The following is a 26,731-nucleotide window of genomic DNA, read 5'->3' as shown; positions in this document are numbered from 1 at the left end:
TATAATAATATAAAGAGTCCTGCAGCACCTTAAAAGACTAGCCCATTTATTATGGCCTAAACTTTCGTGGACTCAAAGCCCACTTCATCAGATGCATTAAGTGAAATCTTAATTGGCAAGCGTATGAAGGAGAAAATTGTAAAATGCGGGGTGGATGGCAACGAGATGCAAATAACTGCAGCCAGGGATCATTAGAGCATTATGCTAAATGGGCACACCTTTTACAATAGCAAATTGGTGATAATTTACTCAGCGTTGCTGAGATGATTGTGGTTAATAAGTCTACATATCTTTTTATTCATATGCAACATTATGCATTTTTAAAGGTGCTCAGTTTCTCCTCAGCACCTAGCATAGGAGACTGGGCCGGCCACTGCTATGTACTTAACCTAGTATGAATTCAAGGGCTGAGGGGAGTGTGGCACACAGGGGGCAGTTTTTGGGTGCAGACATCCAGGTCCCCAGAATGCAGCTGGACTGCCTTAAAGGTAAAGGTAAAGGTACCCCTGCCCGTACGGGCCAGTCTTGACAGACTCTGGGGTTGTGCGCCCATCTCACTTAAGAGGCCAGGGGCCAGCGCTGTCCGGAGACACTTCCGGGTCACGTGGCCAGCGTGACATTGCTGCTCTGGCGAGCCAGAGCCGCACACGGAAACGCCGTTTACCTTCCCGCTGGTAAGCGGTCCCTATTTATCTACTTGCACCCGGAGGTGCTTTCGAACTGCTAGGTTGGCAGGCGCTGGGACCGAGCAGCGGGAGCGCACCCGGCCGCAGGGATTCGAACCGCCGACCTCTCGATCGGCAAGTCCTAGGCGCTGAGGCTTTAACCCACAGCGCCACCTGCGTCCCTGGACTGCCTTACCACATTTCAAAGCCTGTTTAATAATACACAGGCACACACGTAACTTGCAACTTATGCACATTTAACATTTTCACCTTTTATGTACCTGGCAATTATTATTTTTTAAAGGGGGCAGAAAGGAGCTGGCCATCGGGGGGGGGGGAGACTTTGGTAATCCCACCAACCATTGAACCCAATGTGTTTTGACTATATGCCATGTTGGTGCTTTCCTCAGAACTTAACCCTGTGTAAATTGAGTGGCCTGGGCGTCCAGTTAAGTCTGCATTATTTGCATCCGGCACTTGGGGGGGGCACCTGCCCTGATCCTATCCATTGAACGAGGGCCTCATCTTGGGTGTTGAAGGGCATCTTCCTAAACTTGTTGTTTAGGAGCCAGTGTGGTGTAGTGGTTAAGAGCGGCAGTCTCGTAATCTGGTGAACCGGGTTCGCGTCTCCGCTCCTCCACATGCAGCTGCTGGGTGACCTTGGGCCAGTCACACTTCTGTGAAGTCTCTCAGCCCCACTCACCTCACAGAGTGTTTGTTGTGGGGGAGGAAGGGAAAGGAGGTTGTTAGCCGCTTTGAGACTCCTGAAGGGGAGTGAAAGGCGGGATATCAAATCCAAACTCTTCTTCTTCTTCTTCTTCTTGTTTAGTCGTTTAGTCGTGTCCGACTCTTTGTGACCCCATGGACCAGAGCATGCCAGGCACTCCTGTCTTCCACTGCCTCCCGCAGTTTGGTCAAACTCATGCTGGTAGCTTCGAGAACACTGTCCAACCATCTCGTCCTCTGTCATCCCCTTCTCCTTGTGCCCTCCATCTTTCCCAGCATCAGGGTCTTTTCCAGGGAGTCTTCTCTTCTCATGAGGTGGCCAAAGTATTGGAGTCGCAGCTTCAGGATCTGTCCGTCCAGTGAGCACTCAGGGCTGATTTCCTTCAGAATGGAGAGGTTTGATCTTCTTGCAGTCCATGGGACTCTCAAGAGTCTCCTCCAGCACCAGAATTCAAAAGCATCTATTCTTTGGCGATCAGCCTTCTTTATGGTCCAGCTCTCACTTCCATACATCACTACTGGGAAAACCATAGCTTTAACTATACGGACCTTTGTTGGCAAGGTGATGGCTCTTCGCCACGGCAAGGCAGTGATCCATGAAGGGGCCTCTTAAACTCACCTACGAACAAAACTCCTAAGCCTGGCTTGGCTGGAGAGCGGGGCGAACCCATGCGCTCCTGTCTTACCCTTTCTATGGCCCGGGGATTACTAAAGTCCCAGGCAGCGCGGTGGTCTCCTGGGTCCGCCTTATGTTGCCAAAGGGATCTCCCCACTTGGGTTCAGCGCTGTGTACCATTCCAGGCGGAGTTGTGGGGGTTAGAGAGAAGGAGCAGCTCTGGGGGCTTGGCTTGGCTTTTGTCCGCCCTTCATTCACTCACTCTCTCTCCTCTTTTTTTCTTTGCAGTAGCCGCTCGCTCTCAGCAGGGGCTCCCTCGCCTTGCCTCCTTGTTTGCTTAGCGGCGGGCCGGCCGCAGAACTACTTTTGCGCACACAGCAGCAGCAGCAGCCGCGTCGCCCTCCCGGGTTTTTGTGCGCGTGTGAGTGTGCGCGCCGCGCTCTCTTGCAAGGAAACTCGACGGATCGATTGGGGCGCCCCGGTCCCTGGAGGAACCGTGCCTTTTCCGCGCAGCCAAGGAAGAGGAGGGATAGGCGTGGGGGCTTGTTGACACAGGCACGATCCCGGGAGTTGGAATTCCCCCCACATACACACACCACACACACCCAGCGCGAAGGTGACGGGGGACCCTGGCGGCTGCAGCTGGTGCGTAAGAGTGCTGTGCGCGGAAGAGGCTCTGCTACTTAACTGCTTTCACGTCCCTTATTATTGTCCTGGAGCAAGAAGGGAGAAGACGCCTTGATCCAGCACCCCTGCTCTCTTCCGCCTCCTCCCCGGTGCAGTTTCGCCGGAGATGGCATTTTGGGTGAGTTGCTCGCTTGTTTTTTTCCCCACCCACCCCCGGCTAAATTTGCGTTCTCTTTTGTTTGCACGCTCCCTCCAAGACCTGGTGGCTTATGCCCGGGCTGGGAGCAGCAGCAGCAAAAAAGAAAAGAAAAGAAGGGAAAGTGGGCTTTTTGTGGTATGTGTGCTTAATATTTTTTGCATTGAGAATGGTGGAAAGGGGGATCGCGCAGAACCCTCCCCCCCGTCTCTCCCCCCCCCCCCGTTCTCATTTTCTGCACCTCGTCTTCCCAAGTTTTCCCCTCCGGCGCCCATTCATTCCCCCTACCCTCCCTTCCCTTCCCTTTCCCGGCGCAATCGAGGCGGCGCACGCGGCTTTTGAATGGAACTTTTCCACGCCGCGCAAAAGGGCATCGGGTTTGGGCGGCTTCTTTGGCCGGGTCCCTTGGAACTTATTTAGGAGGCCTCCGATCTGGTTTGGGGGGTGGGATGGGAGGCCGGCATCGCCTCCCTCGCCGGGCACTGAGGAGCGCTTGTATACACATCTGTGTGTGTCTGTGTGTGAGTTGGCCGGCCGCTGCGTCCTCGGGAGAGCGAGGTGTGTTTACAAGGAGAGCCTCCGGCCTTCCAGAATGACCCTTTTATTCTTGCCTGCCCGCTTGCCTGCCTCCCCCATTTCGCTTGCAGCCCCACCCCGGCAGCCTAGCAAGAGGGGTGTGTGTGTGTGGGAATAAGGGCGCATTTCTGCCACTTTTAAGCCTTGCCAAGGGAAGATGGGTTTGGCTGGACTTTTCCCTCCAAAGAGACCAGCAGTGTTCCTTGGGAATCTCTCGGTTTCAGCCATCATAGCCCTCTAGAGTGGCCCCCATCTCCCTGTCCCATTTGTCTGGAGGAGGAGGAAGGGGGGGGGGAAGGAGAGCCATCCAGCAGTGGCAGCAGCAGAGACCCTTCCCCTCCGAGCACTGGAGGGCTGGACTTGGTCCCACCCCCCTCTGCCTCCTTTGTTCAGATGGAGGTGCTTGTTTGTCCCACTGGGAGCTCAGGAAGAAACATGAAACCTGCTTACCAGAAGGAGGGAGAAGTGGGGTGGATGTGGGGAGAGCCCCATGCTCCTCTCTGAAACCTGCCTATATTATGGGAAGTTGGGGGGCGCGCAATGGGGAGGGGGAACAGAATAGCTGATGTACTTTTTTGCCCATGTGCATGCTTAGGGGGAGAGGTTGAAGGACTTTAGGGAGGGAAAGTCCCGTTGAAGGGGAGACTGACGATATCCCTGCAAAGGTTCCAGCGATTTTTGCTCTGTGTTTGGAACAGGGAGTGTCCCTGCCTGTGTACATTATTACACACATCCTTCTTGTGATCTGTTAAGCAACAATATTCACGGAGATGTTCAGTACAAGTAAAGAAGATCTCAGTTTGCACTCTCACCTCCCAACTTTTAGGCTAAGCGTGCCCAGATTTGATGGTGTGCAAGAACTTTGTCTGCAGTTGGCGGTTTCTGAGTAAAAAAACCCCAACAACCACTTGCTTAAAATCACTTAATTGTTGGGTTTAGTTCCCCATTTGACCATCCTTTTGTGCTCACCCCAATCAAAGAGGCGAATGGGATGATTCACCCTCTCTCCCCCTCTGTGCATGTTAATGAGGTAGTAAAAAATTTATGTACAGTTTCCTGGGCAAACGGTAGTTATTACATGGCAATTAATTCAGAATCAAGCCTGTGTGTGCTTTGTGAGCATGTTAGAAGTTGTTCATTTAAGACAGATTCATTTATTAACAGAGTTTATAATTCACACAGAGGATCTCCCCTTCTGGATATTTTTTTTTGGGGGAGTGTCAGGATTGTGGCTTGGGTTAAACCCCTGACTCCTGCAGGCTGTGGTCCCAGGCTGGATCAGGTCCCCCCAGAGGCAGATATTTATGGCTAAAAATAGGGAAGGACACTTGCAGTGCCAAGCTGAGTGTTAGCATCATGTGTAGTTTGGTCCATGCAAAGCTCAAGCCATAAGGTCACAAGACAAGCCCTGTTGATTCAGGCCAGTGTGGCCCATCTAGTCCAGCATCGTGTTTTCACAGTGGCCAGCCAGATGCCTGTGGAAAACCTCCAAGCAGGACATTAGCACAGCAGCACTGCTCACCTGTGATTCCCAACAACTGGAATTCTGCATCATGCAGCCTCTGACAGAGCATAGCCTTTGTGTTCATTCATCAGATGTCAGAATAACAAAGTGACTTTATTTTTAAGTTTGTTGTTGTAGTGTTTGTTCTCTTTTGTTTATTTGTGATGTTTGTTACGCTTGCAGAAAACCCAATAAAAATATTATTTTTAAAAAAGATAAGATAGTGGTAAAAGCAGGCAGGGTCCTACTTTCCCCTGACCCCGGTTGGGTCGGAACTGAGACTGCAAGCGCCACTTAACCTGGGAGTAAACCCCACTGGAACATAGGAAGCTGCCTTCTGCTGAGTCAGTCCAGTGGCCAGTTTAGCTCAGTGTTGTCACTACACAAATGGCAGTAGCTCCCCAGCATTTTGGACGCTGGACAGTCCCACTCTGGGGATTGAACCTGCGAGTTCCTGGAGGCCGAACCTGGGACTTTCTGCTGACAGGGCAGAAGCTCTGCTACTCAGCAACAGCCCTTCCTCCCATCTGAATCCAGCAGAACTTCTGGGCTAGACGCGGTTGGGATTTCCCTGTAAAGGACATTAGTGCACCCAGTGGGGATGTAATCTGTCAATACGACATTTCGTTTGGGAACGTTTTCCTTTCAGTTTGGAATAACTGGGCTTGTTTTCAGGGTGGGGGGTTAAGAAAACCAAGTATCCCCTTGCTGGGAGAGTTAGTGAGAACAGCTAGTGGCATTTTGCCTTTCCCACAGGCCCTCTAGCTACTGAATACAGTGGTACCTCAGGTTACATACGCTTCAGGTTACATACGCTTCAGGTTACAGACTCTGCTAACCCAGAAATAGTGCCTCAGGTTAAGAACTTTGCTTCAGGATGAGAACAGAAATCGTGCTCTGGCAGCGCAGCGGCAGGCCCCATTAGCTAAAGTGGTACCTCAGGTTAAAAACAGTTTCAGGTTAAGAACGGACCTCTGGAACAAATTAAGTACGTAACCAGAGGTACCACTGTAGTACAGAAAACCTGAGATGTGAGACCCTCCCCCTTTTTTAAAAAAAACACCAATTCTTCCCCCAAAGGACCAGTCCTCCTCCTGTAGCAATGTAGACTTGGGAATCTACCCTGACAATAAATATTACTAGCTGTGGACTCATAGTACAAAATAATTGCGTTTCTTTGGAAAAGTTGCCAAACTTTGCTGTGGCTGACCCTGAGAGAGGGAATTCGTGCTTTGGGAAGGACAGCGTTATTAGCCCCAGCCTGCGCTGTGGGTGGGTTGCCAGAAGATTTCCTTTGCAAGTGTGTCAGATGCAAATCAAAAGAGAGGAGGAGGAGCCTCAAGACTCTCTTCACTAACAGCTGTGGCAGACGGCTACTTTCATCACCTTGGGCTGCCTGCAGAGGAGCAAATGTTGCACATTGTGGTGTGACTGTTTGCCAGCAGATGTCACCCCCTGCGCTGGAGAGAAATGGGAAGAGTCCCTGAAGATTTGGGGAGGAGGGGGGGAGGCCCTGGCTCCCTCTCCTCCAGGCAGAGACTGGGCTTGGTGCTTTGTTAAGCCACTGCCTTTTCTTTTAGGCCAAATCCTATTGTCGCCCCATCGTCTGTTGCGGGCCTTGGGGGCATCTGCGCCCCAAGCCACTTAGCTGCATTTCCAATCAAGCTGACAATGCTGCTGGGTCAAAAGTCCAGAAATAATGGACCACTTCCATGGGACGCTGTGCCGGGTTGACTTGGGGGAGAGGAAGGGACATTCCTTTAAATGAAGGACATCTGGCAACTCTGCTGCTGGCTGCCGGCTCTTTGATTTACTGGGGTCAAGTGGGTGGTGCCGAGATCTCGTTTCATTTGTTCAGCAGAGGCTAAGTCACCGGGTGCGTGGGTGTGAGAAGAAGAGAGCCCCAATATAACCATGTGTACAAATGAATGCTTTGGAAGACTATATTTGGTGCTGTGGTCTCCCAGCGTATGTTTGCAGTCGCAGAGGGTTGCCATGTTAGTCTCTTGCAGCAAGGAACAAGACCAGGTTTTTCTAAGCAAGAGCCTTCATAATCTGATGTGCAGCATGGACATTGAAGGTTATGGATGCCCCATGCCTCCATCTGTCCAGCTTCTCAACAGTCCTTCACTGTGACTCTGTGGTCTAAACCACTGAGCCTCTTGGGCTTTCTGATCGGTGGAAGTCGGCGGTTCGAATCCCTGCAACGGGCTGAGCTCCTGTTGCTCTATCCCAGTTCCTGCCAACCAAGCAGTTCGAAAGCACACCAGTGCAAGTAGATAAATAGGTACCGTTATGGCGGGAAGGTAAACAGTGTTTCCGTGCACTGAGGCCTTCTCGGTAGTGGCGCCCACGTTGTGGAACGCCCTCCCATCAGATGTCAAGGAAATAAACAACTGTCTGACTTTTAGAAGACATCTGAAGGCAGCCCTGTTTAGGGAGGTTTTTAATGTTTGGTGTTTTATTGTGCTTTTAATTCTGTTTGGAGCCACCCAGAGTGGCTGGGAAAACCCAGCCAGATGGGCGGGGTATAAATAGTAAATTATTATTATTATTATCCATCACGGTGTCCCGTTGCACTAGAAGCAGTTTAGTCATGCTGGCCACATGACCAGAAAGCTATCTGTGGACAAACGCCGCCTCCCTCAGCCTGAAAAGCGAGATGAGCGCCTTTGACTGGACTTAACCATCCGGGGTCCTTTTACCTTTTACTCTGTAGTGTGATCAGGGAACACCCAATTGTTGGCTTATGCATGCTTGTGATTTATTCATTTATTTAAACAATTTATACGCCACTTTAACTACAGTAGCAGTTTACAAAGACACAATACAAAAATAAAATAAAACAATCCGTTAAAACGCTTGCTGGAATAGTAATAATAATAATAATAATAATAATAATAATAATAGCCACTGGAAGTTCAGTAGGGAGGGAACCTGTCTGACCTTAGCTGGAAAGAGTTCCGTAAAGTGGGGCCCACAATACTGAGAGCACGACTCCGGTGCATCCAAGCAATGGGGGACCGTTAACAGTGTTACTCCCTTGAAGACCTCAGTGATCAGGGCAGGGATATAAAGGATCAGGCAGTCCTTGAGGTATCCCTGGCCCAAATTGTTAAGAGCCTTGTAAATTGACCCAGGAACCTTGAACCTGGCCCAGTAACGTATGGGCAGCCAGTGCAAAACTTTTGAGCACATGATGGTTCAGCATCCGTTTGAAGATTTCCAGCAAGGGAGAACACTTTCCCCTCTATTGGTTCCACTGTCAACCTGTTCTTACTGACAGGCTGAGAGGGGGACTGTGCATGTTGCTGGACTACAATTCTCATCATGCCTGACCATTGGCCATGCTGACTGGGTCTGATGGGAGTTGGAGTCCAGCGACAACAGGAGGGTCATGAGCTGTGGGGTATACAATGCATCCATAGTAGAGAGGTAGAGAGAAGAATTGTTTCCAAAGTTGAGGTTAAAAAGGTGAAAGCCGGAAGACACATGCATGATGAGCCCGCATGGGTGGTTTACTAGCGCATGAATCCACAAAGGTTTAAAGGTAAAGGGACCCCTGACTAATAGGTCCAGTCATGGCTGAGACTGGGGTTGTGGCGCTCATCTCTCTTTATTGTCCGAGGGAGCCGGTGTACAGCTTCCGGGTCATGTGGCCAGCATGACTAAGCTGCTTCTGGAGAACCAGAGCAGCGCATGGAAACGCCGTTTACCTTCCCGCCAGGGTGGTACCTATTTATCTACTTGCACTTTGACGTGCTTTCGAACTGCTAGGTTGGCAGGAGCAGGGACTGAGCAACGGGAGCTCACCCCATCACGGGGATTCGAACCGCTGACCTGATTAGCAAGTCCTAGGCTCTGTGGTTTAACCCACCAGCGCCACCCACAAAGGTTTATTCCTCCGTAAATTTGTTCCTCTTTAAGGTGCTGCAGGGGTCTTAGTTTAAACGTTTTGGGATACTTGGAGAAAAAGGGTAGCTGAGAGACTGGAGGTATTGGTGCGTGCATTCAAGGCCGACATCTCTGGTTGTCATCCTAAAAAGAAAATTATATAACATCTTTTTTTAAAAAAAGCATGGACATTAAAGATTCATGGCACTTCTGGAGCCCTGGCACTGGAAACAGCAAAGCCTTGCTTTTGCCGGAGAACTTTCACCTTCTGCAGGAAACCCAGGCCAGTTTCCCTTTGCATCATTGGGTGGCCTTGAATGCGTTTGATGCAGGCTGTAGGCTACCCAAACACACGGCAGGTACTTGCAGCAGCTATCTGTATTGTTAAAAGTTCTGCGTTGCTTTCAAGGTGTACAAATGGCCTTGCAGAAAAGTAAAGCACATGGCAAGTTTGTGTGGGAAGTTTGCAGTGGTTCTCAAAGGGTGTGGCAAGTGTCGCGGAAAGATTCATGGACAATTAAAGAAACATTTAAATATGCCAGTGCATTGTAAATAGAGTACAGCATAGTATAGTATCAAAATAATTTTTTGGGGGGAGGGATATACAACCAGAAACAGTATCCAAGCCTCTCTTCAAGAATATTGGCTATTCTGCTATGGTTCTCGACAACATATTGTTGTGAACAAAGATCAGAAAAGAGAAAGGCTTCTTTGTGTGAGAAGATGAGAGTTTGTCTCAAATTAGGCCTCACATAAATGAGATTACCCGGCAAGAGCAAACGCACACCTCTCATGGAGTTTGTATACGTGCTTCATATTTAAGAGACTCGTTTATAATTATATTTTGGGAATGATTCATGTTCTCATGTAGCTGTGTTGTTTTATACTTTTCTAGGAGTCCCATGATAATAATACAAAGTACCGGTAGTTGTGTTCTGTGTTGTAAATCAAGCACGGCTAGGAGTTGCTTCTTTGTGTTTTCCAATGTATTTCTTATCAATAACTAATTCAGCGAGCAAAGTTTTGTTCTGAAAGTGTGGCCCAGAGGAAAAATGGTTTGAGAACCACTGGTCTAAATAGAGGGGAAAGCTGAAAGTTCAGAAACACCATTGAGGAAGTTAGACCTCGACGGTGGGTTGAGGCAAATGTGATGGGGCACCCACTTGTATTTTGCTTACCTGTGTGCCTTGTTCACTCATCATAAAGCAGGCAGTGAGGTGGGGGTGTTTATTTATTTATTGTCTGAAATGGATGAGGCGAGGAAAAGCCCCCCTCAGCCCATGAATGGGCCATTTTGGCCATGAATAATTCATGGGAGGTTGATGCAGGTGGCGCTGTGGGTTAAACCACAGAACCTAGGACTTGCCAATCAGAAGTTCGGTGGTTCGAATCCCCGCGACGGGGTGAGCTCCCGTTGCTCGGTCCCAGCTCCTGCCAACCTAGCAGTTCGAAAGCACGTCAAAGTGCAAGTAGATAAATAGGTACTGCTCCGGCGGAAAGGTAAACGGTGTTTCCGTGCGCTGCTCTGGTTCGCCAGAAGCAGCTTAGTCATGCTAACCACATGACCCGGAAGCTGTCTGCAGACAAACGCCGGCTCCCTCGGCCTATAGAGCGAGATGAGCGCACAACCCCAGAGTCGTCTGCGACTGGACCTAAAGTTAGGGGTACCTTTAACTTTATCTTTAATTCATGGGAGCATTAAAATAGTTAGGGTGTGCTCCCAACTGATGCTGTGGGATAGCTCAGGCAGTAGAGCATGAGACTCTTAATCTCAGGGTTGTGAGTTCGAGCCCCGTGTTGGGGAACAGGTTCCTGCATTGCAGGGGGTTGGACTAGATGACCCTCGTGGTCCCTTCCACTTCTATGAAAAGTCCACAATACTGTGATATCTTGGGGAGGAGCTTCACATACTTTGCCTGTGGAAGACGAGTGTCTGAGACCCTAGAGGGCCACTGCCAATCAGTGTGGACAAAAACAACCTAGACGGACCAAGCATCTGACACTGACAGGTTCCTATGTTCATTCTGGTGCTTTTTAGGAAAGACTGACAATGGGACCTCTGTTCATCTCCCACCTGAAACTCACAAGATGATCTCATTATGGCCGAAATAGCTCTCTGACAGCCAGCAGTATTTCTGATTGAATGCCATTGGTATGACATTCAAATATGCCAACAATCCTCACACTGAGGGTGAAGGATTTCCAGTGGCAAGCAAGGAAGTACCTGCACATGCAGAGATTAAGGCTTGCTTAAGTTTCTGATAGGGACGCGGGTGGCGGGTGTCTAAACCACTGAGCCTCTTGGGCTTGCTGATCAGAAGGTTGGCGGTTCGAATCCCCGCGACTGGGTGAACTCCCGTTGTTCAGTCCCAGCTCCTGCCCATCTAGCAGTTCGAAAGCACTTCAAAGTGCAAGTAGATAAATAGGTACCGCTCTGGCGGGAAGGTAAACGGCGTTTCCTTGCACTGCTCTGGTTCGCCAGAAGCGGCTTAGTCATGCTGGCCACATGACTGTACGCCAGCTCCCTCGGCCAGTAAAACGAGATGAGCGCCGCAACTCCAGCATTGTCCGCGACTGGACCGAACAGTCAGGGGTCCCTTTACCTTTACCTAAGTTTCTGATGTGCCCGAATCACAGGACAGGGAAAGGAATCACAGAAGGCAGCAGATGGAAAGCACCTGCTAGTCTGCAGTAGCCAGAGACGTGATGGGAGGCGTTCTGTTGCACAGTTTGTAATATCCTTGCTAAATTCATCACTCTTATCCCGTAGCTATCATCCTTTATCTCCTTAAGCCTCTGCTCTGGCTCCCTCTCATTTTTCTACATCAGCCACAAGCTTCTGGCACAAGTGACAAAATGAATCACAGTAAGGTGTTTGTGGGAGCTGCTAGTTCCAGGTGACGGAAGTGTGTCAAAGAAGCCAAATACTTTATATTTGATCTCCAGTACAGATAATGCATGCAGAAGATCTGGGAATGTTTCCTCTTTCTCAGCTCCCGAATGCTCGCAAGGGGTCTCCCTGATGAAGGTGTGTTATCTGCATTTGCAGCAATTTCTTGTTGCCAGCGTGGACTTGATCAGTAAAATTAGTTTCTGTGTTTTGCGAGAAATCTGTATTAAGTTGTAATGCGCTGCTGCACAAACGTACGTGCGTTCTCTCTCTCCATCTGCAAATTAGCCAAACAGGTTAATAATTTACCAGTCCCCCTCTTCCTTCCCTCTACATCTGTTGTAGTTTTGTAAAATCTCATTTGGGAAACAGCTTTGTTAAAGATCGCCCTCCCCTTTTCCCCATAGCACACTGTTAATCTCCTGGGAGAATGTGCTGGCATGGAAATCTTTGCAGGGTCCTTTCTACTGCTCATTTTGGCTCTGACCAGAGTCCCCCCTTCTTTCACTCTCTTAGTTCTCTAACAATGCCCGGGGTGGCATATTCTGGAGCCAGACTAGGAGAAAGATGGAGCACAGAAAGTCCAGGTTGGAAAGATGGATGGAAGGTTTAGTTGGCCCCTGTGTGGGGGCAGGTAGGAACTAGACTGAAAAGGCAAATGAAGAAGGCATAAAGGTTATTTGTTATCTTAGGAAGATACCTTATACCTAGTCCAACTTGTTGGCATCTGTCTGTCTCAGAAGACAATGAATGAGTGTGCCTTTGATCGGGAAGTCAAACCATTGAAGGGTTACAGCGCATTCTGCGGTTGTAGAGACTGATATGGGAGAGACATACAGTGGTATCTTGGGTTACAAACACCTTGGGTTACAACCTCCGCTAACCCAGAAATAGTACCTCGGGTAAAGAACTTTGCTTCAGGATTAGAACAGAAATTGCATGGCGGTGGCAGTGGGAGGCCCCATTAGCGAAAGTGGTACCTCAGGTTAAGAACGGTTTCAGGTTAAGAATGGACCTCCGGAACAAATTAAGTTCGTTACCAGAGGTACCACTGTATTGTCCCTCACAAATCTTCACATTTCCCCAACTTCCTTTTGTCAAGGAATAACAATAAGACTTTAACGGTGGTTTAAGTTTGTAATGTTAAGTCTGCATTGAACAACAATGAGCATATGATGTTTCCTTTGGGCCTTTCAGAGTAGTACTCCTATCCGGGAGCCTTGGGGGTGGCTTACCTTTGGTCCAGGGTCATCTTTACCATAGGAGCCAGGGGTGCGGGGCACCCGGGTCCCGGGCTCTCTGGGGCGTCCGGCTGAGAGTCCGGGGCCCGAGAGTTGGAGTCTGGGGAAGAGCCCGCCTGTTGGTTGGAGCGCTTTTCTGCTGTGGTCGGCTCTGCGCCACGAGTTCGGGGGCAAGCTAGCCAGCAAGGTGATGAGGCGGCCGGCTGGCTCCACCCTCCTGCGTGCCTGGGCTCGACGCCTTGGGCTGGTTTGTTGCGTTAGGCTCCTTATGTTTCCTGTTTTCTTTTCCTGAGCTGAGATAAGCATGGTGTCAGCTCCCTAAAAAAAGGTCGACAACTCTGGGGAACCTTTCCTTTAAAAAGCTAAGCAACTTTGGGGTTCCCCCCCCTAAAAATGTCAACAACTCTGGGCAATCTGCGGGGGGGGGCCGCCGGGCAGATTTTTGCACCCCGGCGCCGCATATGCTTAAGACTGCCCTACTTTGGTCTTCTATGATGTTGGACTACAAGTCCATAACCCCCCGCTATTGACCATTGTTCATCAGCCCTGCTCCTTAACTAGAGATGGTGTTTCATGTGACACTGTTAGTGTAACCAAAAGCGGTAATTTCCAATTTACTGTGATATATTTTATTAAGGAAGTTTCAGACAAAGCAGTCACAGTGTCAGGGCTGGTCCAAGACATTTTGCTGCTTGAGGTAGAGGAGCAAATGGTCTCCCTCATCATAGTGCCCTCCCCTTTCCTCTCTTGTCATGGTGCCTAGTGCCAACGGCCCATCAAGTTGTTTCCCCCCCTTTTTGTGGCACAGTCCCACAAGTGCCTCTCCACCTCTTTACGACAATAATAAATTGGTGCCTCTTTTAATGACAGCCCAATTTCTCCCCCTGAGGCATCCGCCTCAGTTTGCATAATGATAGGGCTGGCCCTATACCCGGACAACTGTTCTCTCCTCTCCTCGACTCTGACACCTTCCTGTTCCTGCTTTTACTATGGCAGATTTTAGAGCTCAATACATACTGTTACAAATGGCTTCCCCTGGGGCTCTGGTTCCTATCGAGTTAGCAAAGTCAAATACCTCTCATCAACGATTTTCATGAGTATGCACTACAAAAAAGCTATGTTTTCTTCAACTTGGAGTTGATGTAGCCTTTAAAAAGGACCTTATTTGACACGTATACTATATGGTGTTTTGGGGTAGAGTTATTTTATTTGTTTTATTGTGTTGTATTGCATTTTTTAATATATAGATATAATTCACCCTGGTACCTTATGGTCAAGGGTGAGTAACAAATATGATGATGATCCCACAGCGCACACTTGGTAACAAGACGCAGATTTACAGACTCTCCTTTCCTCGATGGGCTTGTGTACTTAGAATTCTGTGACTTGAAAAGTTCAAGGTGTCTTTCATGCCAGAGCTGAAAGATGAGACAATTAAAAGAATAAAACACAAACTCAAGGTCAGATAAAACGTGCATTCATATTCCAATTTTAAATGTCTTGTGGAGGGGAAAGCTCTCATAGATTTTTCAGCTAGCCTAGCTAAAGCAAAGTACTTATACAGCACAACCCTGTGAATGTTTACTCAAAAGTAATTCCCACCTCTTGTTTGGCATCTGGGTAAGGGCCAGCTGAACCTCATGGGCACCAAAAGTGGTCCACCCAGAAACCTCAGTAATTTGGGTATTATGATCCCAGGTCATTTAGAGCTTTATCAGTGAGACCTGCAGCCAAATGCAGCATGGAGTTCCCTTGTTTAAGCCAGCCATGCCCTTTTGGAGGACACTCCATTCCATTCCCCCACTTTCGCCCCTATCCTTTCGCGAAGCCTGGAGTTCCTCAGGCGTGCTAATTCCTTCCTCTTGTGCCATTATCCATACAGCAGGTCAATAAGCTCTTTGAATTGTGACTAGAAAACAAACTGGAAGCCAGTCAAGAACTTTTAACACTGTTGAAAAATGTTCAGAATGGCAGGACCCAGTTAACAACCTGGCTGCTGTTCTGAAGCAGTTGTAGTTTCCAAGTAGTCTTCAAAGAGGCTCAAGTGATTCTCAAGTGTTTTCTTGTAAACCTGCCCATTTCCTCAGGCTCTGGTGGGTGAATATATATTTTGAAAGACGTAAAACCAGCACCTTAAAATGCAATAAAACAGATTTTAAAATGCAGTGCTAAAAGCTGCCCTCGACACCAAAGGGCAGCCCGTCGAAGTGCCTTAAGTTGCTTCTGCGAAAGGCTTGGGCCTTGGAAAGACTCCTGAGGAAGATCCCTCATACTTGTTGCAATGGGCCATCAAACCCAGCACTCTGCCTCTGATAGCAACCAGCCTGAAACCCCCCGTAGTTTCCTCTCAGCATCTGGTGCTCCAGGGATGAGGAACCTGTGGTCCTCCAAATGTTGTTGGACTACAACGCCCATCATCCTTGACCATTGGCCATAGTGGCTGGGGTTGATGGGAGCTCTGGTCCAATAAAAGCACAAATAAATACAGTGGAGCCTCGTTTTCGAGTGTCTCGGAAGCCAAACGTTTCGGTTTTCGAACGCCGCAAACCTGGAAGTTTTGCTTCCGTTTTCAAACGCGCTTCAGAAGTCGAACGGCTTCCGTTGTGTGTTTTTCAATTTTTCCAATTGAACTTGCAGCCAGCCCTTTGCGCCTTGGTTTTTGAACGTTTCGGAAGTCGAACAGTCTTCCTGAATGGATTACGTTTGAGAACCGAGGTACCACTGTAGTTAAAACAGAATCAGCGAAGCAATAACCCCCTCTGCCACAAACACATTTAAAAAGCTGTAGAATATTAATCAGCCAAAGGCCTGGTAGCAGAGGAACGGGGTTTTTTTGCCTGGTGCCTAAAGATATGTAAGGAAGGCGTCAGACGAACCTCCCTGTTCACACTTAAACTAAGAGACCTTGGTAGTACTGTCTTCCCTAAGGCCACATTCACAGCAAACATTTAAAGTGCTGTGATACCACTTTAAGCAATCATGGCTTTTCCCAGAGAATTATGGGAAGTGTAGTTTATTTAGGGTGCTGATTGTTGATAGGAAGGCTCTTATTCCCCTGGCAGAACTACAATTCCCAGAGTTCCCTGTGAAGAGGAATTGAGGGTTCAGTCACTCTGGGAATTGTAGCTCTGTGAGGGGTCTCCTTGCAACTCCAAGCACCCTTAACAAACAGCAGCTGAACTGAAGCCACGACTTTTTAAAAGCAGCTTCAAATGTATGGCATGAGTGTGGCCTTAATCCAAACTGTTGTTGTGGAGCATGCTTGTGTGCCAGCATTTCATTTTCCTTTAAAGCCAAATAGGAACACTTATCAGGACACGGGTGGCGCTATGGGTTAAGCCACAGAGCCTAGGACTTGCCAATCAGAAGGTCGGCGGTTCGAATCCACGCGACGGGGTGAGCTCCCGTTGCTCGGTCCCTGCTCCTGCCAACCTAGCAGTTTGAAAGCACGTCAAAGTGCAAGTAGATAAATAGGTACCACTCTGGTGGGAAGGTAAATGGTGTTTCCGTGGGCTGCTCTGGTTTTTCCAGAAGTGGCTTAGTCATGCTGGCCACATGACCCGGAAGCTGTACGCCGGCTCCCTCGGCCAATAAAGCAAGATGAGTGCCGCAACCCCAGAGTTGGTCACGACTGGCCCTAATGGTCAGGGATCCGTTTACCTTTATCGCTTCTGTGCCCCATGCTCAAATAGCAGGCAGAAATTCTGCTCGTGAGGAGGGAAAGAGGACACAGAACATAGTTTTCCCACCTGCCAGGAGCAGCGGCTCGTCATCTGATTCCGGCAATTGGAGGCATTTACAGCCACGGCCTAGTCGCTTTGGCACATGCACCCATGTTAATGTGAGAGGAGAGGTTGCTGGGGCGGAAAGCAAAATAACGCAGGATGCATCATGCGGGAGATTGGTGCCTTGGGGGCCTGGAGGAGAAAAGCTGAAGCAGGATAATGGTTTGAGGGTACTGATGCTGCTACCTTGTTAAAGCTGAGCAAGTTTTAGCTCGACCTGGATGGGAGATGGCAGCGGAGAGCCCCAGGTAAGCTTCTGTGAGCTTACTGAAGTGCCGTAAAATGTAAGTGTAACCAAGTAGATAAAAAAAAACAACAACCTTATTTCTGAGATTCTGAAATTGGGCAATCAGTCTCTAATCAGCCGTAGTTATCTGCTGCTGCTAGTAGTAGTAGTGCAATTTCGTAACCACTAGTAGATGGTGAATTTGGCCTTTTTAAAAAACATTCATGCCATATATTACCCACCCTTCCTCCAAGGAGTTTGTGGTAGCATGCAAAGTTCTTCCCTGCCTTGTTTGGCCTCACGGTAACCCTGCAATATAGGCTATGTCTAGTTAGCTTGATAGCTGAGCAGGGTTTTTGAACCCTAGGCATCTTGTATAAGCCCTGGCCAGGGGTAGGCAGCCTAAGGCCCGGGGGCTGGATGCGGCCCAATTGCCTTCTCAATCCGGCCGGCAGACGGTCCGGGAATCAGCGTGTTTTTACATGAGTAGAATGTGTCCTTTTATTTAAAATTCATCTCTGAATTATTTGTGGGGTGTGCTTGGTGTTTTTACATGAGTAGGATATGTGCTTTTATTTAAAATGCATCTCTGGGTTATTTGTGGGGCATAGGAATTCATTCATTCCCCCCCCCCATATAGTCCAGCCAACCACATGGTCTGAGGGATGATGGACCGGCCTACAGCTGAAAAAGGTTACTGACCCCTGCTCTAGACTGTAAGCTGTGCTTAGCCTCAGTTGGCTGTGTTTGGTCGTCATCTGCATGAGGGCAGGATTGTGATGGGAACAAACCTATGTGAGCCTTTGACTGGTGACTCCCCTCTCCACTGCAAAGGGAACATTGGAAGCCTTTCTATCCTTTTCACATAAATCACCGCTCACGGTGCTGTCCGAACCCTACGCTATGGTTAATCTGAAGTGTGCTTTGTTGGACGTGAGCCAGCTTCAAATTGGGTTACAGTGGTACCTCGGGTTAAGAACTTAATTCGTTCTGGAGGTCCGTTCTTAACCTGAAACCGTTCTTAACCTGAGGTACCACTTTAGCTAATGGGGCCTCCTGTCGCCGCTGCTGCATGATTTCTATTCTCATCCTGAAGCAAAGTTCTTAACCCGAGGTACTATTTCTGGGTTAGCGGAGTCTGTAACCTGAAGCGTCTGTAACCCGAGGTACCACTGTACAGTCATACCTCATGTTATGTCCACTTCGTGTTACGTTCTTTCAGGTTACGTCCCGCGGCGACCCGGAAGTACTGGAAAGGGTTACTTCCGGGTTTCACCGCTCGCGCATGCGCAGACGTGCAAAATGACTTCACACGCATGCGTAGAAGCGGCGAATCGCAACCCACGTGTGCGCAGACACACCACTGCGGGTTGCGTTCCTTTCATGTTGTGATCGGGCCTCCATAACGGATCCCTTTCGCAACCAGAGGTACCACTGTATAAAGATTGCTCGATTCAACCAACTCCAGTTAAGATTAATCGTGGTTTGGGCTATTGGCAACCGTTTGTCTCAAGAGACAATGGAGTTAGTCTCTGGAGGTGAAGTTGGACCTCTGTGTTAGCAGCACCGAAGTGACCAACCTGGGGCCAGATGACAAGACACCCACACCTCTCTCGGCCTCGCTGATGTGGTCCAAGCAGAGCAGTATCATAGAATCATAGAATCATAGAGTTGGAAGAGACCACAAGGGCCATTGAGTCCAACCCCCTGCCAAGCAGGAAACACCATCAGAGCACTCCTGACATATGGTTGTCAAGCCTCTGCTTAAAAACCTCCAAAGAAGGAGTCTCCACCACACTCCTTGGCAGCAAATTCCAGCTCTTACTGTCAGGAAGTTCTTCCTAATGTTTAGGTGGAATCTTCTTTGTTGTAGTTTGGATCCATTGCTCCGTGTCCGCTTCTCTGGAGCAGCAGAAAGCAACCTTTCTCCCTCCTCTATGTGACATCCTTTTATATATTTGAACATGGCTATCATATCACCCCTTAACCTCCTCTTCTCCAGGCTAAACATGCCCAGCTCCCTTAGCCGTTCCTCATAAGGCATCGTTTCCAGGCCTTTGCCCATTTTGGTTGCCCTCCTCTGGACACGTTCCAGTTTGTCAGTGTCCTTCTTGAACTGTGGTGCCCAGAACTGGACACAGTACTCCAGGTGAGGTCTGACCAGAGCAGAATACAGTGGCACTATTACTTCCCTTGATCTAGATGCTATACTCCTATTGATGCAGCCCAGAATTGCATTGGCTTTTTTAGCTGCCGCGTCACACTGTTGGCTCATGTCAAGTTTGTGGTCATATGTTTGACACCAGCTTAGCTGCGGGAGTTGCTCATCCAACCGTCGTACGGAGAACCACTCCAGATTCATGTAGGCTTTACTCCTTAGCCTTTTCTCCTCCCAAATATATCCCTCATGGCATCATAGGATAAGAGTTTTCCTTTTTCTAGATGGGCTACCTTCCCAGGTTGGCAAGCCCCACCTGCCCCTTACTTCCCTCTGCAGCATGCGCAGAAAATGCCTTCTTGAGCGTTCGACCCACTTTTGGTCCCGTCCGCTTAATCCCCCGGTGCCTGTCTTTGCATACAGGGGAAGTCCATTCATTGAGGGTTTGAGACCCATATTGGCTACCCTCACCGGTTGAAGCTATTACTGGGGCGCGGCCACTGTCGCATGCTGACAGCTTCTATGAGCCACAGGTGAGAGCTGAGGGGCAAGGTGTGGACAAAAGGTGAGCAAACTACCCCAGAAGGAGCACAATGTGTCTCCCACCGGAGGTACGAAACGGGCTTAGTGAAGCGCTTGGCAAAAGAAAAGGTTATGTATGAAAAAGAAGCAAAACGGCAAGAAGAGAAGATTTGAGAAAATGAAAGCTGAAGGTTCTGAAAATTATGCAATTAAAAAACAGATTGAGATCTTGCAAGAATTTCGAATGATGATTCCTGATTGCCAACGCAGATTAGAAGCTGCACGTGCAGATCTTGCCCAGCTATTAGAAAATGGAAAAGAGTTGGAAGAAGCTGAAGAATATAAAGAAGCACGTTTGGTACTTGAGTCAATAAAGTTAGAAGCCGAGATAGAGTAGTGAAAAATCAATGTACGCTTTGGGTTCAGTGTTACATTTTACTAATGTTTGACCACTTCTGTATTTTTTAAAGTAGTGTTAGGAATGATGATGTGCTCGATAATGAGCTCTCGGATTTGAGTGCTCTGTAGACTGATAGCTGTGGTACCTTGGGTTACATACGCTTCAGGTTACATACACTTCAGGTTACAGACTCTGCTAACCTGGAAATAATGCCTCGGGTTAAGAACTTTGCTTCAAGATGAGAACAGAAATCGCGCCATGGTGGTGGTGCGGTGACAGCCGAAGGCCCCATTAGCTAAAGTGGTGCTTCAGGTTAAGAATGGACCTCTGGAACGAATTAAGTACGTAACCAGAGGTACCACTGTACTAGCCTTTTGCGCTCTTTCACTCTTGTCTGATGTTCCTAACCCTTCTTTTAGACTTTCTTAGCTTCTTTTGGATTCTTATGGACTTTTTTATATATACTCTGTTTTAACTCCCTTTAGTTTTTAAAAGCAAAGCAAAGCAAAGCGTGGTTTTTGTTTTTGTTTAGATTTTAAATGGTTTTAAACGATTGTACCCCTCCCTCCTTATGCTGGTCTATGACCGTAATAAAGATTTGTTGTTGACGTGCTCAAATGATCTCTCCCCTAGCACCCCTAATTACAGTGGTACCTCGGGTTAAGTACTTAATTTGTTCCTGAGGTCAGTTCTTAACCTGAAACTGTATTTAACCTGAAGCACCACTTTAGCTAATGGGGCCTCCTGCTGCTGCCGCGCCGACGGAGCACGATTTCTGTTCTCATCCTGAAGCAAAGTTCTTAACCCGAGGTACTGTTTCTGGGTTAGCGGAGTCTGTAACCTGAAGCGTCTGTAACCTGAAGCGTATGTAACCCGAGGTACCACTGTAACTAAACTGTAGTTATCGAAAATGGTAGTGAAAGCTTCTGAACTCACGGCCATGCAGGGCGAGGAGAATGGGGATTGTGTGAGCCTGAAACATGCACAGGCTCATTCCCACTAAAATAACCCAAGAGTGGGGAACTTCAGACCTGCATCCCAGCCTAGGCCTCTCTTATCAGACTCTCCATAGGCCACACCCCTGCATCATGCCCTCCTTTTGTACTTTTTCCTGGGTCGGGACATGTCCTTGAATGATGAGAACACCCTTTTGCTTGCTTGCTTGGATGGATGGAAATGTGTGCATGTAGAAACCTCTGACTTTGGTGTGGCTGGAATGTAGCCTCCTGCGAGGTAAAATTCGCACCCATCCCTCTTTCCGCTTATGCCTATGGCCCTACCCATCACTACATCCAGACCCCAGAAGGTCCCCCAGGAAAAAGGTTCCCCAAACCGTGCAAGAAGAAAAAAACATGTTTTATTGTTCTAGTTACAGGTAGGTAGCCGTGTCATTCTGCCGTAGTCGAAACAAAATAAAAAAATTCCAGTAGCACCTTAGAGACCAACTAAGTGAGTTACTGGTATGAGCTTTCATGTGCATGCACACTTCTTCAGATATGTTTTATTGTGACGTCCAGAGGCGGCCCGAAGCTGTAATGTCTCACATCAGAAATGGCATTTCCTTTGGCTTCTTAAGGGCCCTTCACCATGCAAGGCGTTTCCATCCTTAAAACCGTCCCTGCATTGTTTCAGCTCCTGACGCCTCTTGATTTCTAACCAGAGCAGCCGGCGCCTTGTCAGCTTGGGCTGTCAGGTGGGGTTTCGCTTGAGTGCGACTTCAGAGGTATACACCGGGCACTTCCGAGGCTGGAAGGAAGCCTTAATGCATAAAATGGGCTGAATGGAAACACCTGCCTCACCCACTGATTGTAGAGATATGTTAGCAGCAAGGTCTGCTGCTGCTGCATTTAGTGTAAAAAACTAAGGGCAGGAGGGATACCTGTGACAACAGATGGTCTTCCAAGGGCCACCTGGCCAGTTCAGAGCTGCTGTCGCTATCTTATGGCCCAAGGCGATGTACAGAGTATAATAAAAAAAATAGCTAAAGAACAATCAAAAACATAAAAAGTGGCAGAAAGTGAATTTAAGAACAAAGCAAAATGACCACCCATGGAAAGCTTATGTGACCAATCCTCATTTGTGACTGATTGCGAATGCCAGATCATTTTGGGTATATACATATGCCCTGTGTTTGTGATTCTTAAAGCTCCTGTAACTATTCTTTCTAATCCCTCCTCCTTTCTTGGCTTTGCCTTTAATGTGTGCCTGTACTTGTCCAATCCTCCCTCTCTCCCTCTCTGTCGTCTTAATGCAAAATTTTGATGTTAAGAAACGCAGGGTGCAGAATTTCAAACAGCCCTCAGCCCTCAAGTTTACAGCTGCAAATCCGACTGGTGAAGTGAGCCTCCTTTGCTGGCCCATCACCCATTTCCAGATTGCTGAGGCTTTTTCGTTTTTATAATATTTAAAAATACCTTCATTGTCACTAGCACGGGATTGCTTTATTTTTAAAAAACATGCTCCTTTACGTAGCTGTCTTTTTAAATAGAAAGTTAGGAAAAGAAAAATAAGGTGCTTTGGGGGGTGGTGGTTGTTGTGTTGTTTTTTTAAAATGATGGTGGTGGTGGTTTTAAAGCATTACTTGGGCCACTGCTGAGTCGGGTTTGGTGGCGTTGCTGGTTTTAATTTAGTTCTGGGTTGTTGTTTCTTTAACGAACGAAAGGCTCCCCGGGGATGCAAAGATCCCCTCGCGATATAAGCACAATGTGCTGTTAAACATATTCTTGTTGTAACTGCAGCCATGCCAGGCTGTGGGCCTGGGACAGGTGGGGCCTGGGTAATTAAATGTCACGGCACCCCAAGGAACCTTCTTACACAGTCCTGTCTCCCGCCTTTCTCAAAAGTTTTACGTAAACAGGGCACAACCCTGCTATTAGTGGGGCTTGTTCTGAGTTGTTCCTGAGGGATGGGTAAGGTGCTCTCTTTTGCACAGGTTTGGGGACAGGGGGCGGCTTCTGGGGAAAGATGCTGACTGGAGCCAAAATGGAGTGGTATTATTATTATTATTATTATTATTCCACTTGCCGGAAGAAGGGATCTGATCTCCCTGGTGGGGAAAGATGGGGAGGGTGCCGTTTTAAGCGCAGCTGGCCCTGGGTGGGAGTTTGGCTTGCGTTCCCTGCAGTTTTCTCCCTCTCAGGCCTGGGTGCCAGGGAGTGACAGTTTACAGGCAGGCAGCCAAGCCCTGAATGGAGGAATGTGTGAGGCCTTCAGCTTTCACATGCTTTTATCAAGAGCGCAAAGAATAGCCTGGACTCAAGCTGCACCGCTCAGGTCAGAAGGAGAGAGGAATGTTCATGTTAACCCACGAAGTACCGGCCAGGAAGTGGCCAGCCAGGCCCTTGGGAACTGTGTGGGGGGCACCTTGGGCCTAAGGAGTTTGCCAGTGAGGGGCATGCATCTCTGGCGTGGCGTTCTGCATTACAGTGGCATTACAGTAATGAAGTTCAGGGCCCCATGACCACCACAGTGCTATAATACCTATTGAACAGTCATGGATTCTTCATCCCCCGCCTCCCCCAAAGAATCCTAGGAAATGTAGTTTTTTTTCTCAAGGGAGCTGAGAGCAGTTAAGAGAGCTCTATTCCCTCCTGCTCCTGCCAACCTAGCAGTTTGAAAGCACATCAAAGTGCAAGTAGATAAATAGGTACCGTTCCAGCGGGAAGGTAAACGGCGTTTCTGTGCGCTGCTCTGGTTCGCCAGAAGCGGCTTAGTCATGCTGGCACATGACCCGGAAGCTGTACGCCCGCTCCCTGGGCCAATAAAGCGAGATGAGCGCCACAACTCCAGAGTCAGCCACGGCTGGACCTAATGGCCAGAGGTCCCTTTACCTTTATTCCCTTCAGAGCTGCTCAGATGGGTTCTTGCTGCCCTCCTCTCCATCCCCCCCGCCCCCCTTGTTGCATGGTGAACCATGTTTTGTAACACTTCCCGCAAGTGTTTTTATTTTCTGCATGGCTGTTTGCTCCCCTTAAGTGCAAGGCAAAGGTTTTTTATAAGACAGATCATTGCAAACCTGCAGTCCATTAGAGTAGCTTGTGGCCTGTTTTTACAAAGATCCACAAGACCACCCAAAGATGCTTGCTTCCCAGCAAAAGGAAACTGCTCGTGTCACCCGGATTTCCTAGAGAAGGTGCAAGTTCTCCAGCACAAACAAAGCTTTGCTGCCTCTTCTGCCAGGGCTTTGACTTGCCACATATCTCCAGCAGTGCTATGAATCTTTAATATCCATGCATATATATTTTTTGGTAAAATATGTTATATAATTTTCTTTTTAGGACAAGAAACAGAGATGTTGGCCAGCCTCAAACGCACACAGCATTACCTCCGGTCTCTCAGTTATCCTTCTCTTTTTCAAATATCCTAAAATGTTTTAACTAAGACCCATGTGGCACCTTAAAGAGGAAGAAAGTTGTGGTGGAAGGAACTTTTGAGGTTTGAGGCCACAACTCATATATTTTTAATGTATGTGCAGCACTTACCAAGTTTTAGGCGTTTGTGTCAGTGTTAAATAACAGCAGCAGCATAGGAACTTTCAGAGCATTCATGTGCCAATTAATTCTGCTCCCCCGGCCATAAATTTACCCCTAACATGCAAAAATGAGAAAGGCAATTTTGCCCTCTTTTATATCCAAGCCCCTTCCTCAGTTTGACCCGAACCCTAGGATTTTTGAATGTTTACTGCAGCACAAACAAAACAGACATGGCAACAGCATGCACAATATCCCATGGAGAAAAATGTTACGTTGTGTGTGTGGATAAGATGATAGGCATCAGAAAATAACAGGTGCAAGTCAGGCGATGTGGAAAGGGGAAAAAACGACAGAATGGTGGAGAATCGATTGGGAGCATGGGATGACATGAGCACAATATATATCCCTTCTTCCAGGGAGCTCATATCCAGTTTTCCCCACCAACAGCAACCCTGTGAAGAGAGACAGTGACTGGCCCAGAACTCTATCCCTTTTATCGCAGACGCACAGTTCAAACAGTAAGAAGATCACCAAATTCCAGCTGCACATTAGAACCTGATTTGAAGCTCTCGTGAAACAAACCCCTTCTTCCCTGAAAAGAATTGACTTTGGGGGATAAGGTGGGTTGGGGGAAAAATGCATTGAAAAGTGTGGGTTGACGCTTGATGGCAAGGGGTATTAAACCCACAAACAAAAAAGGATGAATGCTCATTATATAAGCATCATCATCTAATCTCTTTGCAAAAATAAATCGGGACAAATATTTGTTGAACAGGTCATCTGGACATGGCTAACTAGCATTTCCCTGCTAGTGCCCTGCCATCTCACGTACAGGAGTGCTCATTCCTCAAAGAGTTGTTGTTTTTAAAAAAAGTCAAGCTGGTTATGTATTTTTGTTGGTGTTTAGTTGTGTCCGACTCTTCGTGACCCCATGGGCCAGAGCACGCCAGGCACTCCTGTCTTCCACTGCCTCCCACAGTTTGGTCAAACTCATGCTTGTAGCTTCGAGAACACTGTCCCACCATCTCGTCCTCTCTCGTCCCCTTCTCCTTGTGCCCTCCATCTTTCCCAACATCAGGGTCTTTTCCAGGGAGTCTTCTCTTCTCATGAGGTGGCCAAAGTACTGGAGCCTCAGCTTCACGATCTGTCCTTCCAGTGAGCACTCAGGGCTGATTTCCTTCAGAATGGAGAGGTTTGATCTTCTTGCAGTCCATGGGACTCTCAAGAGTCTCCTCCAGCACCAGAATTCAAAAGCATCAATTCTTCGGCGATCGGCCTTCTTTATGGTCCAGCTCTCACTTGCATACATCACTACTGGGAAAACCATAGCTTGAACTATATGGACCTTTTACAGATAGGTAGCTGTGTTGGGTTAGGGACGCAGGTGGCGCTGTGGGTTAAAGCCTCAGCGCCTAGGACTTGCCGATCGAAAGGTCGGCGGTTCGAATCCCTGCGGCGGGGTGCGCTCCCGCTGCTCGGTCCCAGCGCCTGCCAACCTAGCAGTTCGAAAGTACCTCCAGGTGCAAGTAGATAAATAGGGACCGCTTACCAGCGGGAAGGTAAACGGCGTTTCCGTGTGTGGCTCTGGCTCGCCAGATGCAGCTTGTCACGCTGGCCACGTGACCCGGAAGTGTCTCCGGACAGCGCTGGCCCCTGGCCTCTTAAGTGAGATGGGCGCACAACCCCTGTTCTTCAGATACCTGTTATCTGAAGAAGTGTGCATGCACACGAAAGCTCATACCAAGAACTAACTTAGTTGGTCTTTAAGGTGCTACTGGAAGGAATTTTTTTTATATGGACCTTTGTCGGCAAGGTGATGGCTCTGCTTTTTAAGATGCTGTCTAGGTTTGTCATCGCTTTTCAGGTTATGTATTACCTCAGTGTTATCTCCCTGACACTTTCCCTTCCATTCGTACAACTGGGTAAATTGAGAGAGAACAAAGTGCCTGGTGTGCTGGATCAGGCCAGTGGCCTACCTAGTCCAGCATCCTGTTCTCACAGTGGCTGACCAGTTTCCTGTGGGAAATGTACAAGCAGGGCCTGAGCACAAGAGCTCTCACTCTTCCCGCAACTGTGGAGGCAGAGCATATAAACATTATGCGTGTGTGCATGTGTTTGAATGTTGTGTGGTCTGCACGCATAGTACAGTGGTACCTCTGGTTAGTTAAGAACTTACTGTAATTTGTTCTGGAGGTCCGTTCTTAACTTGAAACTGTTCTTAACCTGAGGTACC

At 48.3% G+C, this 26,731-nt stretch overlaps 1 protein-coding gene across 1 annotated transcript in view; it reads left to right on the top strand.

Moving 5' to 3' along the window:
- The first annotated feature begins 2,291 nt into the window (after positions 1 to 2,291).
- Positions 2,292 to 26,731, top strand: part of PLXNB1 (plexin B1) — a 152,642-nt gene continuing 128,202 nt past the window's right edge. Inside the window, exon 1 of the mRNA XM_083722203.1 lies at positions 2,292 to 2,812. The gene's annotated coding sequence lies outside the window, so the exon portion shown is untranslated. The remainder of the gene's footprint in view (positions 2,813 to 26,731) is intronic.

Source organism: Podarcis gaigeae (genome assembly GCF_964106915.1).
Source record: "Podarcis gaigeae genome assembly, chromosome: 2".
Classification (NCBI taxonomy): domain Eukaryota; kingdom Metazoa; phylum Chordata; class Lepidosauria; order Squamata; family Lacertidae; genus Podarcis; species Podarcis gaigeae.
Note: the sequence above shows the minus strand (reverse complement) of the source record. Positions and strands in the feature narration are given on the sequence as shown.